A 20,618-nucleotide genomic window follows, 5' to 3' on the forward strand; every position below is an offset into this window, starting at 1 on the left:
ACTTTTTAGGTAAACAATTAATAAGGAAAAATGAGTCTCAGCCCGACCAGTCCATTTGGACCCGACCCGTTCAACCCGTTTGAATTTTGAGACCCGTTCGACCTATGACCTGTTTTGACCCAAACCCATTTGGTCTCGACCCAACCCGACCCATTTTCCAGGTTTAGTAACAGTACATATACATATACATACAACCATTATATATAGGTATTAATAGGTTCATGTAGGTTGTTTCTATACCCTTTTCTAGTGTCCTTGCCTCGGTTCCGAGGAGTAGCAACCTCTTTGTCGTGGTCTGTGAATTGCCTGTGCTTTCCTGGTTCCGAGTTTAGTTTCTGCTATATGTGGAACTTATATAAATTGAATGGTTATTACGTGACTGCAAAAGATGTATGTTATTACGTGTTTGCTTGGTTGTTAGCCAAAGTGTTGAAGTTTAAGCGTTGTTGAGTGTTGGGGTATTTAATAGCTGGCAGATGATTAGATCTTGTTTGTCTTTCGAATATAAGTGATGTTGTGTTGGAGATTGTTTGTTGCCATTTTTTTGTTGGCTCACTGTAGAAGTTGGAAATCATATAAACTGAGTTGTCAATCATAATTGAATACAACAGACTAATTGTGACGATCGCTCCAAATCCATATGGACGAACACGTCATTCATTGATTTCATTGCGAGGTATTTGACCTCTATATGATACGTTTTGTAAGCATTGCATTCTTTGAAAAGACACACCTTAAATGAATATTTAAATCAAAGGTTTTCGACATCTGATGATTTCTACATATAGACAATCACCATAAATAATAGTTTACAACAGTATTTCCGTTGACAATGCAGTCAAAATAAGATACATGGTGATGATTTGGTGAATGCAACGTTTCCTTGAAAAATATGTCATGTAAGACTCCATGCACATAGCTTGTCTAACATCTAAGCAAACAGCGGAAGACTTCTAGGAAACCTGAGAATAAACATGCTAACAAGTGTCAACACAAAGGTTGGTGAGTTCATAGTTTTAATGTTGCGCATAATCTGTATATAAAGGTGGATAACAAGATTTCAGTTGTTCAATCCAGAAACGTTTATCAAAATATTCTACGAAATTGAGCACCCTGGTAACTAAACTTAACGTATATATAATTTGTACCCTTTGTATAATCATCTTAATAATACACGCAAACCAACGTGTACGCTTCTCAAATAGCATACGTCCGTTAAAAGGCTAGTGCTCTAGCTCGGACGGGGATATCAAGCCCTATGGATCCATATACTACTACTCACGCCCACCAGTTCTTATAACCGGCAGTTACTAGTTACCAAAGCTAAGGGATTTTCGGTTCAAACTCAGTATAGAATTTAGTATGTACTTGTGTCCATTGTTTAAAATAAAGTGCATGTATTCTCAGCCCAAAAATATATATTGCAAAAGCATTTAAAAAGGGAGCAAATGAAACTCACGCATATAAATCTAGTATTTTCAGTATTTATAAACAGTCGCATGTATTCTCAGCCCAAAAATATATTGAGTAAAAGGGATCATATGAAACTCACGCATATAAATCTAGTATTTATAAACAGTCGCATGTATTCCCAGCCCAAAAATATATTGAGTAAAAGGGATCATATGAAACTCACCTTAGCAGCATATAAAGTCGTTCACCAAAATGTGACCGAAACACGGATTACCAAATAACCGTAGATCTCAACGTATCAATATTGAGATTCAATATTGTAGGATAGTACGTAGAAGTAACGAAGATGATAAACACTAGGTTTGATTCACAAATATACCCCCGAACATTACCCATAACCTCCTTGGCAATAACCCATAATTTCCTTAGTTTTAACTCGCTCGAAAACTTGTTTTGAATTTATTCGAGCAAAACCTCGTCGTAGTATTTTATGTGTACTACTAATAATAAGAATAATATTAATAATAATAAGATTTAATATTAATAATATTCTTAATAATAATAATAATAATAATAATAATAATATAATAAGTAAATAAATACGGAGTAATGGAATGAATCAGAAACAGATATGCTCGAGCTTTTATAGGTGTGGCCTGAATTCAGACCCCATGCGATCGCATGGTTCTGAAGGCCATTTGCCATGCGATCGCATGGCCCGTTTTTCCAGCTCACAAATTTTTGTAATTTAGCTCGTCGACATAATTTAATATAATATAATATATATAATATATTTAATTTATATAATTAATTATATATTATATTAAATTCACATGCATCGTTGACTTGTAATTTTTGTTCCGATAAGTCGTACGTTGTCACTCGACTTATGTCCCGGTTTCGGTTTTTCGAATGCCCTTTCGTACGCTGAGAAAACTAGTACTTTTCGTTTCGTGAATCGTACCTTTGTCAAAATATAGTCTTAAATCATCCATAAGCTATACCAGTCGAGGTATAACTTATACATTTGAGTGTTTTGGTCATTTACTTCTATAAATCATCGTCTCGCTATTTGTTATTATATAATACATACATTTTCATTTTGAAATAGTGTTTTACTGTAGCAATTCACTGTATCAAAGTCAATTTCACTGTAGCAAATAGTGATTTTCGAAAGTATTTTGGGTACTGTAGCAATTTGAAAATACTGTAGCAAATTAGTGTTTTACTGGTTCATCTTAAATGCTTTAGTTAATTTATCTAAATATCAATCGAATCAATAAACGAATGTTACTATCGTTTACTAAATAACTTGAAATTATATATATGTATATATCTTTTTAATATACATAAATCAGTTTTTAAATACACATTGCAAGTTATTTATGAATAATTAATATTCCAATATATATATATATATATATATATATATACATATATATATATTTTCAAATAGATGTTCATGAATCGTTAGTCAATAGTCAAAGGTTAACTGAATATATAACATTAGTTCAAAAATTTTGAGAATCAATATTACAGACTTTGCTTATCGTGTCGGAAATGTTAATCATACAAAGATTAAGTTTAAATTTGATCAAAAATTTCCGGGTCATCACACTAATCTTTATTATATGATCTCAATCACCATGAAACATATTTAATTTTCTATTGTCGGTGATTTTGAACGAATTAGTTATAATTAAGTCAATCCATGAGTACTCTTTCTAAATTGAACAAAAAACCTTGGGTTTACCCATTACAGAGTACTCCCTACCCACCCATCTTGCGCCATCTATGTCAGAATCAATTATTATTAAACAGACTAACCCGAGAAGGACTGAGTCAATTCCACGGTTGCTGCATGGTCACAAGCTCTCCAAGATCAAAACAAAACTGTAAATATCAAAACTCAATACATCAGATTCTTATATGCATGGTTGTTGCATGGTTGCATCATTATTTTATAGTGCATTGACCAGTCTAGTAACGCTTGTTTGGTTGGATCTGTATATCATATACATTATTGTGATTCATGATACATAATAGTTCAGAAATAGAAATTAGCCTATTATTAGCGAATAAATTAATCAAATGACATGATTTTGAGTTAAAAGTTGAGTCAAACTCCATGTAGATAAAGTAACTTAGTTGGAATTTTTTTCCGCTTGAAATACTTGTATTAGCCTCTTCTCATATTCATATCTCCGGATCCATAAATACAACAAACGCGCGATCTTATACTCCTAATCGAGCAGGTAGCCTATCCTGCCCTACTGTATCTTGAGTTCCATTTTTCTTGTTCCACATCGTCCCCGGGTCTTGGCAATAAGAAATCAGTTAAGCCAAGTGACCAACCAACATCAGCAAACCAATAATGTAACAGTGACTCGATTGTTGCCTGCGATGATTGACCTTCACTATTACTCTAAAATAAAATGCAATATTTTAATCATAAATGGTCAGATCACTATTATAACCATATACATTTTATGATATATTGTGAATATAAATCCAAATACCTTGGCTTATTTTTGTCTTTCAAAATCACAATAAAGGCCCATAATACTTAGCCAAAGAACACCTGCATTGAGAGATAGTGATCCAGCTGAAACAGAGCATGTATTGAGATTTAATTAAATATACAATAATAACCATATTATCATACACAATGGGTAAAATCAGACTAAAACTCCAAAAATAAGTTGTATCATTCTAGTCATAACAGCAACAACAACAACAATACCCAATCCCACAAAAGTGGGGTATGGGAGAGGTGGGTGTAGACAATCATTCCTCGTACCCTAGATTAGAAGGAAGTCGCTACTCCACCCGCGAGTATAGAACCCGCGCCTAGATAAGGTCGTCCCTCCCTCTACTCTAGAGCAAAAGAGATTGCTTCCAAAAAGGACCTCCGGCCAGATGTGCTCATAAAAACGAAATAGATAGGGCAAAAGATACGTACCTGTAAGGGTTATGTGCGCCTAGCAAGATGCAACCAAACACAGTAACCAAAAAGGGAACACAAATAGCAGTATTGCACAACAGTAGGGCAAATAGCATGAATCATATAGAGCACAAAACCATTTAAAATCAAGTAGACATACAGACAAACAAAATAAATAAATATATATATATATATATATATATATATATATATATATATATATATATATATATATATACACGCACCACACATAACTCATAAGCATGGATAAAAACCCATGCTTAAACATATATACATATAGATAAATTCGTAGATATATATACCTAGGTACAGAAACAAGACAGACAATCATACAAACACCAATACATGTTACTTAGATACATAGATACATATATAGATACACACATATGCAACGGTACATGTATATAGCCTAAATACATATAAATAGATACAGGTGCATATATACTATGTGGAGGGGTATATATAGTGTAACTATAGAATAACTAGTTATAGTTATGTATGTAGTTGTACAATAAATGTAATAAAAACATTTATATGAAACATTTCGTGTTGGAAACAAAATATAAGTCACCAAAACTGCATCAATTTGGTTTTATATCAAGTGCAACTTTATATCAAAACTTGCATCATTTAGCATACCTAGTGACATGAAATATTTGTAGTAAGAGGCTAGGTCGAAAACAGATTGAATAGAAACATTTTACAGGGCAAACTTTTTATATATAATAAGAATATAAAATTTATCAAGAATAGTTATCAACAAAAAATCTTATTGTGCAAATATGAAAACAATAAATAAAACCTACTATTAACACAAACAAAGTATTAGATTAAATTTATCATATGTCGTAGATGCATACTATAAATCAGTATTCTTCCTGAAAACAACTAATATGATTTTAAGAATGAAAAATAGGAATGAACAACAGATTACAATTTAATACAACTATAAATCATAACCTTATTCACTTTCATAAAAAACTTATGAACATTAAAAAATGATTCAATTCAAACCACTTTATTATACTATTCTAGAAGTGTTACACGATAACTGATATAGATTTATACGAAAGGCCAAAACCAAAATCCTAAACATATGATATTTTGCATATTAAGCCTTTAATTCTGTCATATCCAAATTTTCTACAAAAAAAAAAAGAAAAAAAAAACAAAAAATAGTGATCCAATCATGTATCTAAAATTTCAAAGAAATAAAATTAACTATCATATCCAATCATACTACTTGTTCCATTAAACGATTCAACAACAACAAAAAAAAAAAAAAAAAAAACGTTAATTTAAAAAGCAAAAAAAAAAAAAAAAAAAAACTATTTTGATATAGAAGATGAATTCTTACTTACCATAATTTACTATCAAAGTAATACGAACGATTTGATGATTAAATTTGGGACTGGATTGAAACGGAGATTATCATGATCGTTTAGCTTCACATTAGGGTTTTTTGAGAGTCGTATTTTTTTTTAGAGGAAATAGGGTTTTGCATATTCGAACGCAATCGATTCAAAATTTGTTTGAATTTGTTTTTGACAATTTTAGGGAGAGAGCTAGGGTTTTTTCATATGGATGTCGTGAATGTGAATGAAGAATGCTGAACCCGAAACCCCTAAAATTAGAATGAGAGGCCGCACAATTTTTTTTAACAAAAGGGTAATTTGTTAATCAAATAAATCAGGTACTTGATTAGGTCGTAATGAATATTAGTAAAAAATGGATGATCTAGATTAGTTATCATTAATTAATGAATGGCTAGGACTAAGATTAGTTGAAGCAATTTAAAATGATCTATTTTCAATTTTGTTATTATATATAGTATAGATATAGATATAGATAGATAGATAGAAGTATAGATATAGAAGTATAGATATAGATATAGATAGAAGTATAGATATTAATAATATTAATATTAATATTAATTTAATATTAAAATTAATTAATATTAATATTAATTAGCTAAAACAAAATTTGGGGGTTAGCTGTACATTGCTGCAGACCTTATTTTATTTGTGGTAAAATGTTTTTACGAATTTATTATTAGTGCATACACGTTTGAACTCAGCAATAATTAAATTTAAAAGTGTATCATTCGCTATGCGTAATGCGTAATTTTCTCATAACTTGTAATTCAAATACATAAAAATCATCAGTGGCGCAACTAGGATTTTTTTCACCGAGAGCAAAAAAAAGTAAAACCGTAGCAATTTTTTTGAACAAAATATGAAGGTTTGGGGCAAAAATTTGAGGTTTTTAGAAAATTATGAAGGTTTTTGGGTAGAAGTTGAAAGTTTTTGGGTAAAATTTGAAGGGTTTTGGGCAAAAGTTGGAAAATTTTAGGCAAAATTTGAAGGTTTTTTGACAGAATATGTAGGTTTTAAGGCAAATTATGTAGATTTTGGGGTAAAAAAAAATTCACTGGGGCAAAATCGAAAAATTCAATTTTTACACTGAAAAAAATCCACTGAAGGAGAACGCCTTCTGCCCCACTTAGTTTCGCCCCTGTAAAAAACACAAATCAGTACAAAAAGGAAAATTTAAATGATAAAACTGTTGTAAAGTCAATTGTGGCTGACAATATTATATATTTTATTACTGTATCACCTACCATGTACTATAACTTATTTGCTATAAATATGGGTGTAAACTACCATATTTATCACCCCATCATTTTGAACAAAATTATGTTTTGCTCTCTACTTCTATCTTCTTTAATATTTGTAGTCTATTGTCAAGAACCAAGCCATCAAAGGTAGTTATAAACTCCTAAATTATAACACGTTATCAGCACGAAGTGCTCCGTATAATCAAGGTTTATCTAAGCAAGCACAAGTCACTAATCAAGGTAAGAAATTCTTTAACGATATCTTTTATTATTTATTAGTAAGGTAAATATTATTATCATCATAAGTAAAATTATATTTCTGTAATCTAACTTTTATTAACTTCACTAACATTTATATTTATGTTATTTAAGTTATATATGGTTGGTTATACCACCTGAATTATATTTATGTAATCTAACTTTTATTAACTTCACTAACATTTATATTTATGTTATTTAAGTTATATATGGTCGGTTATACCGCCTGAATTATATTTCTGTAATCTAACTTTTATTAACTTCACTAACATTTATATTTATGTTATTTAAGTTATATATGGTCGGTTATACCGCCTGAATTATATTTCTGTAATCTAACTTTTATTAACTTCACTAACATTTATATTTATGTTATTTAAGTTATATACGATCGGTTATACTGCCTGAATTATAACTAGTTATAAGCTCGTTAATTATCTAAACTAAATTTTGTTCGGCTCGTAAAACAAAGTTCGAGCTCGTTAAATAATTTGAAGAAGGGAACATGATGTTTGCTAAAGAAGATTACTAGTTTAAAAAAAAAATAGTAGATATAAATGGAATATTGAAATGGAACAAATTACCTTGTTAAAAGTCTGAAGATGCATATTATCGTTTGTACAAAAAAAAAAAAAAAAAGTTAAACTATCAAATTTTAAAAGTCGAAGAAGTCAGTTCATCACCATGAATTTCTTTTACAATAGTTGTTAAAAATTCAAATAAATCAGTTAATCACCATTATCAATCTTTTAAAGGAATTTTTGTGGGAAGATAATACATCTAACACTTCAATAGATACAAGAAGGGAGGAGTAGAGAATAGTTGTAGCTATGAGATAATTTTTGGTTTATTGATGTAATTAAAATATGAAAACAAACTGAATCGTCAATTGAGAAAAGGGATACACAAGGATTACTATTGGGTTTGAGTTGTTAGACCAACAAATAATTAAATTAGTTTGTCTAGATTTACACTCAATCATCTATCGTCTTTTATCTCGATAATCACAAACACCATCAATTTATTGGGAGAGTAAATATTAATTTGTACACATAACTTTTAAATTTATTATGCTGCATATACTAAATATATATACTAACTATATATATATACACTAATATATATATATATATATATATATATATATATATATATATATATATATATATATATATATATATATATATATATATATATATATCTCAGATCTTGAAAATAGCCATTTAAATATAAATATAGAAAAAAGACGATGTTCATATTGAATTATTGACTAGTGAGTTTGACATCAATAATTGACAGGATATCAAACGAAAACACGTAAAAGAAGTGTATAATTAATTAAAGCAACTGGAAAAGAAGCGGTCAAAATCATGTCACAATTTGTTTTGACTTTCGTATAATATTTAAGAAGGGCTATCCAAATAAAAAAAAATCCCAAAATAAAATATTGATAAAACTTGAAACACATAAATCCATTTAACCATACATTTTTCAACAATAAAAAAAAAACATATAAGCAAAGTATTTTTGCTTCGTGTGTGGTTGATCGATCCCTCTTCGCAGTAGCCTTTGTCCTCATAATATACTCCGTATCATTGATTAAAGTTAGACCCACAAGTCCTTGATTAATTCCACTCTCAATTTCTTTTGCATATAATATAGGGTAAAGTGTAAAGACCTATGTATTGTAGATAATGGTAGCATACACACTATGATCAAATATAAGAAATATTTCATTGATTTAAATCAAATGAAGGAATATCATTTTATCGTTTGTTTTTGTTACTTCTACTTTTGGTTCATGGTACACTTGTGATTGCAAAATAAAAATATTGAAACTTGAGGTTCAAATTTGTTTCTTGATTCATATTATTGCTCTGTATTTTAGTTATCACTTCAAGTGGAGAGGTTGTCAACTTTTTTAAGTGGGGTAAGGAAAAAGAAATAAATCCATCTTTTGCAATTGAAATGCAACATAGTCAATCGATAATTTTTTAATTATTATTTCGATGATTTATAAATAATGGTGGGTCATAGATGATGCAAATAATATTGGATTGTATTAGTGCTTAAATGATAACAAGATTTAATGATGATGATATGGTAAATGGTAACAAGAATGAGGATAGATCGATGGAAAATGATATTATGGATAATGAACGGAAAAGGAAAAAAAATTCATATTACCAAATGGTACGAATTTTCTGATAAAAAATGCTTTGTTTTCTCCCAAAATCAAAGAGAAATTTGTTAAGTTTCACTGATATATATCATAATGGATATGGTAAAAAGCGCATATGATAAAAAGCGCAACACATATAATTAAAAAGCGCATATGATAAAAAGGCCCATATTATGAAAAGCGCATATGATGAAAAGCGCAGCGCATATGATTAAAAGCACAGCGCATATGATTAAAAACGCATATGATGAAAAGTGCATATGATGAAAAGCGCAGCGCATATGATTAAAAGCACATATGGTGAAAAGGATATATGATGAAAAGCGCATATGGTGATTAATGAAAAAGCACATATGGTGATTAATGAAAAGCACATATGGTGATTAATGAAAAAAATATTGAGAAAGAATCACCAATGTTTCTTGAAAGAATTCAAGGTTATATATATGGACCAATTCATCCATCATGTGGACCATTTTGATATTTCATGGTTCTAATAGACACATCTAGCGGATGGTCTCATGTTTGTGTGTTATCAAGCCGTAATATGGCATTTGCAAAGTTTCTTGCACAAATTATTAAATTGAGAGCACATTTATCGATTACACCATTAAAAGGGTGAGACTTGATAATGTTGGTGAGTCAACATCTCAAGCATTTTATGATTATTATATGTCTATAGGGATTGTTATTGAACATCCAGTTGCTCATGTGCATAAAAAAAAAAAATTGGTATAGCTGAATCAATAATTAAAAGCATGCAACTAATAGCTAAACCATTAAAAATGAGTACATAACTCTCGGAATTTATATGAGGACATGCAAATTTACATGCTGCGACTTTATTTCACATTAAACAAAGTGCGACTCATAAATATTCTCCTCTACAACTTGATCTTGGCCAAGAGCCAAATATTTCACACCATTAAGACATTTGATTGTGCAGTGTATGTTCTAGTTGCACAATCACAACGCTCTAAAATGGGTCCTCAAAGGAGGATGAGAATATATGTTGGATATGAAACATATTCAATTATAAGATATATTGAACCCATGACGGTGATATTTTTACAGCACATTTTGCTGATTGTCATTATAATGAAAAATTGTTCCCTATATTAGGGGGAGAAATGAAAAATAAAGAAAAAGATGTTTCATGATGTGAACATAAATTAATGTATCTTGATCATCGCACAAAAGAATTCGAAAAGAAAGTTAAAAAATAATACATATGCAAGAACTTGCAAATAAATTACCCGATGTATTTACAGATACAAAAAGTAGTGACTAAATCATATATACTAGCAGTAAATGCTTCAGCTAGAATTGAAATTCTAAAAGCTGACAATAATGTCACTCATGAGTCTTTGCCACGCCAGAAACGTGGGAGACCAATTGGTTCCAAAGATTAAAAAAAATTCTCGAAAAAGAAAATCAGCTGATAATGAGGTAAAAGAAAGTGTTCAAGAAGAACCACAAATCAATACTCCTTCTGCAGAGGAGATTGATGATTTCAATACGGAAATTGCAATCAATTATGCACATTCAAAAAATATTATGGAACCGAAATGACATGAAAAATCTTGATGAGATATTTTCATATAATGTTGCATATGACATCATGAATGATCATGATGATCCAGAACCAAAATCTATCATGAAAAATAGACATGATTGGGATCATTGGAAAAGAGCAATACGAGCTAAATTTGAATCGCTCAATAAAAGAAAAGTTTTCGGATCAATAGTTATCACTTTTAAAGATTTGAAACGTATGGGATACAAATAAATTTTTATCAGAAAAAGAAATGAGAAAAAATGAAGTTACATGATAAAGCTAGACTTGTAACTCAAGATTTCTCTTAGAGACCATGAATGGATTATGAAGAAAACTTATTCTCCTGTTATGGATGCAATTGCTTTTAGATACTTAATCAGCCTAACAGTTTCTAAAATTTAGAAATGTATCTCATGGATGTTATTACTACTTATTTAAATGAATCACTTGATAGTGATATATACATGAATATCCATGAAAGGTTTAAGGTATCAGAAACATCTAATGTAAAACCCAAAGAAATGTATTCCATTGAATCACAAAGATTTTTATATGGGTTGATATAATAGTATAACTGATTAAGTGATTACTTGATAAGAAAAAGAGTATACAAATAATCTTATTTGAACATGTGTTTTTAAAAAAAAAAATGTTCGGATATGTGATGGTAGTTATTTATGTCAATTATCTTAAATAAAGAAATCTATGAATTCATTCAACTTCTAAAGAAAGAGTTTGAAATGAAAAATCTTGGAAAAGCCAAGTATTACGTTGGTTTGCAAATTGAGCATATGTCTAATGACCTACTTGTATATCAAACAACTTATACAGAAAAGATTTTAAAACATTTTAATATGGACAAGACAAAATCATTAAGTACTCATATGGTTGTTAGATCACTAAATATTGACACAGATCAATTTCGTCCCCGTGAAGATCTTCTTGGATTAGAAGTTCCATATCTTAGTGAAATTGGGGCTCTTATATATCTTACAAATTGTACAAGAACTGACATTTATTTTGTAGTTTATTTGTTAGCAATGTTCAGCTCACAGCCCTACCAAAAGACACTCGAATGGGATCAAACACATATTTCGATACCTTCGAGGAACTACTGATTTAGGATTATTTTATTCTAATGAATCAAAACAAGATTTGGTTGGTTATGCAGATGCAGGTTATTTATCTGATCCACATAAAGCTAAATCTCAAAATAGATATGTATTCCTAAATGGAGGTACTGCAATATCATGGCGTTCTCAAAAACAAACACTTGTTGCAACATCATTAAATCATGGCGAAGTGATTGCATTACATGAAGCTACTCGGGAATGTTTTTGGTTGACATCAATGACACAACTCATTACTGATTCTTGTGGACTAGAATGCGATAAAAGTCCAACAACTATCTATGAAGATAATGCGGCTTGCATAGCACAAATGAAAGAAGGGTATATCAAAAGTGACCGATCAAAACACATACCTCCTAGATTCTTCTCATACATTCAAAATCTCATTAAGGATAACCAGATTGAAATGAGATATATACAATCCAACAAAAACTCTGCTGATCTTTTCACCAAAGCACTTCCAACTGCTATTTTCAGAACACACGTTCATAACATTTGCATGAGACATGTTCAAAAGATGTAACAGCTGAAGCGATATCTACTTGAGGGGGAGTCAACTCTATACTGCACTCTTTTTCCCTTGACTAAAGTTTTTATCCCACTGGGTTTTTCTTTAGCAAGGTTTTTAATGAGGCAGTACTAGTTGCTCTATAATGAACTAAAATTTTCATCCAAGGGGGAGTGTTGTAAAGTCAATTGTGGCTGACAATATTATATATTTTATTACTGTATCACCTACCATGTACTATAACTTATTTGCTATAAATATGGGTGTAAACTACCATATTTATCACCCCATCATTTTGAACAAAATTATGTTTTGCTCTCTACTTCTATCTTCTTTAATATTTGTAGTCTATTGTCAAGAACCAAGCCATCAAAGGTAGTTATAAACTCCTAAATTATAACAAAAACTAAGAATTTATTAAATGACAACCCGTAAGACAATCATTAAGAGTTAAATCAATGCATAAAACAGTGGTACACTAATTTGATTGAATCATGTCATGTTAAGTAAGTGGTTAACTATTTTCAGTGTACAAGTAATTTAGGGGTGTGTGGTTTTTTGTTAAGACAACTTTTAGTTTTGCAGTCACAAAAGTTATAAAATTAAAGATTAAAAGTTAGGAAGAAAATGAGAAAGAGTAATATAAAAATAAAAAGGAAATTTTAGTAAAAGAAATAAAAAATAACTTAAAGTAAGAAAAAGTTGGAGGAAAAAAAAGTTGACATAACCATTTTTTTTTTTTTAAAAAGGGAAGCAAGATTCGAACACATAGGTAACCTACGATGTTAACCCGAATGATAACCAGCTAGACCAACATTTATTTCAATATGTTACTGGAAGATTAGTTATATTATCATATAATTTTGACTGAAATTAAAGAAAGTTAGACCATTCTTAACTATGACATCAGCACCTTCTTCTCATCACTAACCAACCACTAACTGCTAACATTCATGACGTACCCATCACTTAGTCTCACGTCTATTTTTTTATATTAAACTTTTATTTTATTAACTTATATATAACATTTAAAATCTTAAAAATAAACATTTTATTAATAAAAAAATATATTACAAATTCCTAAAAATACAAAAAAAAACATTACAAATTCCTAAAAATAAAAAAAAAACATTACAAAGTCCTAAAATAAAATAAAAAAGATTACAAAGTCCTAAAAAATAAAAATAAAAACATTACAAAAGCAAACTACTCCCCGTCTTCGTCCTCGTCCGCGTCTTCGTCTTCTTCTTCGTTGTGACGACCCGAAAAATTTTGACTAATTTCAAATCAAACTCTCAATACGATTTAATATTTTTGACACGATAAGAAAAGTCTGTTAAGTTGAGTCTCAAAAATTTTGAACTATTTTCATGAATTCAATTAACCTTCGACCATTTTCGACGATTCACGAACAATTGTTTGTAAATAAATATGCGTGTATATATATATATATATATATATATATATATATATATATATATATATATATAATATAATGTATAGATATGAAATTTGATACATGTAATTTGTTATATTATTATTATTATTGTTATTACTAATATTATTATTATCATTAAAAAATTATTTTATCATTATTATAATTTTGATTTTAGTTATTATTATGATTATTATTATGATTATTATTATTTATTATTATTAATAGTATTAATATAATATAATTATTAATTATCAATTAAAGAGACAGATAACAAATTCGGGTACATATCACAATCTGATATATTATTTTTCTATATTTTAGTTTACCCGTGATTTCATGCCAACACACACTCATATTATATTTTCTTTCTCTTTGCTTTTGAGTCACCAAACAAAACAAAGAAGGTTCACGAAAAATTTCTTTTAACTACTATTAACACAGTGTCTTATTGTTATTATTATTATATGTTACTATTTAATGTTTGTCTTCTCACACTTATAAGATTACATCCGTGATATTGAATTTATGAATTGTAAATTCACTGTTTTTGTTTTTGTGTTTGCCATTAACTACATCTTATATAGTTATATAAACATACATAACCAAAAACCCTTAAGTTGCTTGATCAACTATCACTACCTCACCACACCATCGTATGTTCTCCTATACTCCTTCTATCACCGGCCACAACCGACACCATACACCAGTCTCATAACCACCTATAACCACCATTACTAACCGCCATTAAAGCTCACCACCATCAAGAGTAATCGACTACCATCCTCTATAAACCGCCACCCACCAACACCATCAACCGGCTACAATCTTTATGTTTCTGTTTTCGGTTACCAACCCAAGAACTAAAATCGCAACCCTACAACACCCTTGACAACCACCATGAACTACCGCCTATCCGGATCACCTTCACTTCTCGTTTCCATTTTAGTTCAATAACCATCACCATGCTAAACAGTGTAGTATAAACAAACATCATAAAACCATTGAAACTTGTTTCCTATTTCTATACAAGAATGACCCACCCAAAACCCAACCACCATGAATTGTTACGATCACCACAGCCATCAAAACCTTCGAATGACCTGTCTGCTACTGTTACAGCTTCATCTTCTTCTTCCACCAACGAAAACAGCCTACTATTCTTTTTGTTCCTGACCGAGTGTCCATAACCACCGTGTCCCTCTCTATCAATCTCTCTCTCCCCCTATGAATCACTATATTTTTTTGTTTCAATCTGTTTTTCTGTTTATTAAACTCGACCACCACCATTAACCCATCACCTTGTAATTATCCTGAAACGACCCGTCCATATTACTATAAATGCAGTACGTTCTCATTGGTCCCATAGCGAGGTATTTGACCTCTATATGATACGTTTTAGAAAATATTGCATTCGTTTCATAAAAAGCACATCATTATTATACATAATGCATGTTTTAAACAAGTGGGCGATTATTTAAGAAATAATCCCCAAAATACATCGATTTCCAAATACTACACACGTGACGTAACAGTCGAATATAATACATGACAAAGATTTTATTGAATGCAACACTTTATTTAAATAAAAGTATGAGACTCCATGCACAGCTTGCTCAGATAATGCAACAGCAGAAGACTTTCTTAAGGACTTGAGAATAAACATGCGTAAACAGTCAACACAAAGGTTGGTGAGATATATAGGTTTTTCATCGATATAAATATAGACCACAAGATTTTATAGTTATAAATATATGTACACTCGCAAGTGTATAAAAGTATTCTATAAGTTGTTGAGCGCTTCGCTAACCATACTTAACCATTAATGTGGCATATTCCCTTTATTATGAAATCTCCCTACACTGTACCAAGTGTAGTAAAAAACGAAGTACTATGCAACCATTTACGATACTAGAGCGACTAGCCCGGTTGGGGTTGTCAAACCTGATAGATCTATCAATAGGATTCGCGCTTACATGTTCTTACAATATGTAAATATTAGTTACCAAGCTATTAGGGAAGATATGCAAGGTGGTACAACTCAACGTAGAATATATTTTAAGTACTTGTGTCCATGGCGTAAAACATAAAATGCATGTATTCTCATCCCAAAATATTTTTAGAGTTTAAAAATGGGACTATATACTCACAGTAGTAAAAGTATATTAATAATAAGTTTTCAACTTATTAAAAATATGACCGTCGTCCTTGGATTCACGAACCTATAACAATAATAATCATTCAGATAATAATACGACATATGAATAAAATAAAGCAAGTTCATAGAATACTTATATAATAATTTTTAACATTTTATATTAGTAGTCCATTGTTAGTAGTCCTTTGTTAGTAGTCCAAAATAGTCCGAAAAGTCCAACAGTCCAATAATCGGTATATATATATATATATATATATATATATATATATATATATATATATATATAATCTTAGAATTACCCCACGACGTATTGTATACGTATTGTCTCTGCATCAACCCAGAGATGTATTGTATACATATTGTCTTAGAATAAACTAAGACGTATTGTGTACGTATTGTCTTAGGATTTATCAAAACGTATTGTATACTTATTGTGTTAAGACGTACCAAGAATATTATTATACATATATATAATCACAGAATTAACCAAGATTATAATATTTTGTTATACTACTGGTAACATGTCCAAATATATATAGGATATATTAAAAGTTAACAAGGATATGGTTAATATAGTTTTTATAATATAAATTTCGTCCATACAATGTTAATTTTAGCAGATTTTGTTTTGCTCGTCAAATATTCATTACAACTCCGTTTAAAGTGAATCAAATTGCTATGGATTCATTAAGAAGTAAATTTTACAAAACCAATTCGAAAGTTCATCCCAAGTAGTAATTTTTAGAGCTTTACCCTCTTTTTGTGTCGGTGGACAGATTTAGAAAAATTCCGGCATCCACCCAATATATAATTTTTGATAAAATACTTCCACTTCGTCTAAAATCATGAAAAAAATACTGGAAGTCTTATTTACATATATTAACATATTTCCAAAGTCTTAGCCTCGAACTCAAAGTCTAAGATAGTTTTTTAATTCTCAACCCAAAACAGCCGGCTTTTTACCGAATGGAGATTAAAGGATATATGTTAAGTTTCAAGGTGTTCTTCATATGTACAAGTTATAAGTTCTTATATTAACTTAATATAACATCATAATACATATAAATAAGTGTTATTAGAGTTAAGTTAGAAAGATTAGATTAGTTTTTTCAAACAAGCTTGGTGTTCACCAAAACAAGTTCTAGTTTTTACAAGTTTTATAAGTATAATAAGATAGAAACTATACAAGGAATTGAACAAGGATTTTGAGAAAGTATTTTACCTTAATTATGAATAGGAAAGTTTATGAGATTAAAGTATGATATAAGAGCATTCAAGTGTGTGTTTTTAGTTTAAGAAAATGTGGAGTAAAAATGAGTTAAAATGGTCTTTATTTATAAGCTTATAATTTTAGCTTTTAGTAAAAATATCTAAGATAAGTTAAATTGTATTAAGTCATGCATGACATATTAGATTGATTAGGTCATGGATGACATATTACACAAATAATTTCAGATTTCTATTGGTATATACCAATAGTAAATACTTCTAGAAGCTGTGTATAATACGGGTAAAAATACCGTATAAATGCGAGTAGAATTCTTTGAGAAAATTGAACGAAAATACGAGTATAGCTATCCTTTATATGTATTGGTATATTATAAAGTGTATTCAATAATTGTAAGGATGTATCAACACTCGTAATACATTATATGTAAATACATTTTAACATAAGTCAATTACGTCGTTTAAATAGTAATATATATATATATATATATATATATATATATATATATTGTTTGAAAACTCTTTAAATTAGTAGTATGAAAATATATATATATATATATATATATATATATATATATATATAATACTTTGTTAATATACTTAATGAGATATTTAATTATCATATTTTCAAGTTAAATATATATAAATCCATATATATACACAATAATTAAACAATTAAATCAAGTTATGAAGTTCGTGAATCGTCGGAATAAAAGGGTGACCAAAAGCTTGTGTAAAACTCTTTTCGGAGGTTCAAGATTTATTAAAATTCACTGCTTATCAAGTTGAAATTATATAAAGATTAAGTTTAAATTTGGTCGGAAATTTCCGGGTCATCACAGTACCTACCCGTTAAAGAAATTTCGTCCCGAAATTTGATCGAGGTCGACATGGCTAACAATAAGAATATTATTATGACGAATATAAGTTGATTCATAGGGTTTTATCATGATTGAGAAATATGGATAAAATAATTCGATTACTCGAAACGTATGAGTGAAGCTATCGTAAAAGAGTGAAATGAGAAAATAGGGATTCGTCTTATCTTTTGACGTCATCACGGTTGATCTCCGAAATTAAAGAAAATCTTGGTAATCTATATAAGATTTGATTCTTCGGCGATTAAGGAAATTATGATCCTCTTCGATTTAATGCAATAATCTGTCTCGATTTCTCTGTCGGATATTTTACTATAAATCAACCTCCTACGTTTCCTTATTTCCACATCTCCCATCTTTTATACTTTCTTACTTTCTTCGTACTTCCAAAACATTCGTCAATATGCTCCATCCAGTTTTAATTCTTGATATATTCTTGACTATCACATCTGTCATTCTTCTTTTTCATCTTCCACCGGAGGAATCCGTTAATTTCTACTATGCTCTTGGGTTTATAGTATTCTTAGTTTTTCCGTGTCTTTATATTGCTATACGCATCGATATACACGGTTTGTAATTTCTGCGTTGTCTTCGTGCTTATATTTTTCCTTATATTTTGGAGTTTCATGCTTCCGTCTTCTTTTCTCGACTTCAAGTCAAGCGAATAATGGTCTAGAATTCATAGATATGAAATTCGGAATGAACATAGCTAATGCTCTAAGAGAGAAATTGTAATAGCACAATTTGACTTGTGAAATTATCAGAATCCAAAGGAAAAGATAGAACTATCAATAGAATATGTTCTTGATATGTTTAGAGATTAGATTGAATGTAAGAGTCATGTAACATGGCACATGATGACGTTATGTTCTTTGAATCATTACGTTCCATTTAGAAACTCAGCATGACTTACTTTAATATAATCACGTTGATCAAGTGTCATTATATTATACTAACTCATGCTTCAGTTCTCAACATTACTTCAAAAATATTCATACTTTACACTCAGAGGTTTCAGATATTTAGAAACTAAAACAGTTTTCTTTATGATGTGATACAGATAACGCGAAGGAATAAATGATTTCAGATAAGAATGGTTATGAAAATATCTTCAGAAATATGAAGGATATTTATAATGGAAGATACGATGATACCTTAGAATATTTAAGATAAGAGAATGATGAAGAATATTGTCCGCAAGGGTTTTAGAGTAAGGAGCAAGGTATTTGCTAAGGATTTTAGCAGACACCGAATCATTTGGATTCTTTGAAGGTAGATTTCGTCCTTGTGATTTGTCCACAGCCTTCTTCAGGGTTTGCTCAATCTGTTTTTCAGTTCCAAACCTTCTCTTTTTCTGTGCATTGCTAACACAATATTCTTTATCATCAACTTTTGACTGTTACGGTTGTCTACAGTTTCTGCTGCTTCATTCAGCTTTTTCAAAACTTCATAGTACTGATTCGTAGGCTGAAGTGCTATTCCGAATTTCAGAATTATAATTCCAGGAAATAATGTTATATGTATATGCAGAAATGATGTGAGATTCAAGAATAATTATTGATGCTTCCTGGGGTTTGGTATGACAATTATTGTTACAAGATGTAGATGGGTGCATGACAAGGTTTTATAGTGATCTTTCAGAGAGATTTAAGTCAAAGAGCAATAAAGTTGCTGGTAAGCTTACTACTAATGTGGTGGAATATAAAAGGTTCCCCAGTAATGATGGCAAAAAGACAACGTATATATCAAGGTTATAATAAGGCTACTCCGGATGAAAAGTCGAAGTTGTCTTTTTGGAGCTGTGATAAAATTCGCTATTTTAAAAAGGGATTGTAAAGTTATTTTAGGTAATAATAATGCTAAAGAATCTGACACGGATACGTGTTGAACCTTTGCTTAGGTTCAAGTGTCCTCTGAATGCATATCTATATGCATATATTCTTCGTATGTATCGTGTGATTGTTTCATTCTCTCGATTGTTCCTTAGTTGAGATGTTTTCAAGAATTTTGAAGGGTTTAGATGCAGGTTGTCATCGTCAATATCCGTGTAATGAATTCGTTGTGAATCTTGAATGATACGAATATCTTTATGAGTTCTGTGAATGAAAGTGATGTTCTAGTATAGTTTGAATTTAAAGTATGATTTTGAAGGATGTAGGAATTTAAGATTGATGGCACTTCTTAAATCTTGACTTTGATTTTGATCTGTCAAAATCAGAATATGTAATTGAATTGGTATGGAAAATGGTTGTCTTGAATTTTGTGAAATGATGTATATTGCTATGAAAG

At 29.9% G+C, this 20,618-nt stretch overlaps 1 long non-coding RNA gene across 1 annotated transcript; it reads right to left on the reverse strand.

Moving 5' to 3' along the window:
- Positions 1-734: 734 nt before the first annotated feature.
- Positions 735-6,017, reverse strand: LOC139899114 (uncharacterized). The gene is made up of 4 exons (XR_011777318.1): positions 5,740-6,017; positions 3,933-4,018; positions 3,241-3,838; positions 735-962 (listed from the first exon to the last, which is right to left on the reverse strand). It is a non-coding gene; the product is annotated as an uncharacterized lncRNA (long non-coding RNA).
- Positions 6,018-20,618: the final 14,601 nt, after the last annotated feature.

This window comes from Rutidosis leptorrhynchoides, chromosome 3 (assembly GCF_046630445.1).
Source record: "Rutidosis leptorrhynchoides isolate AG116_Rl617_1_P2 chromosome 3, CSIRO_AGI_Rlap_v1, whole genome shotgun sequence".
NCBI lineage: Eukaryota > Viridiplantae > Streptophyta > Magnoliopsida > Asterales > Asteraceae > Rutidosis > Rutidosis leptorrhynchoides.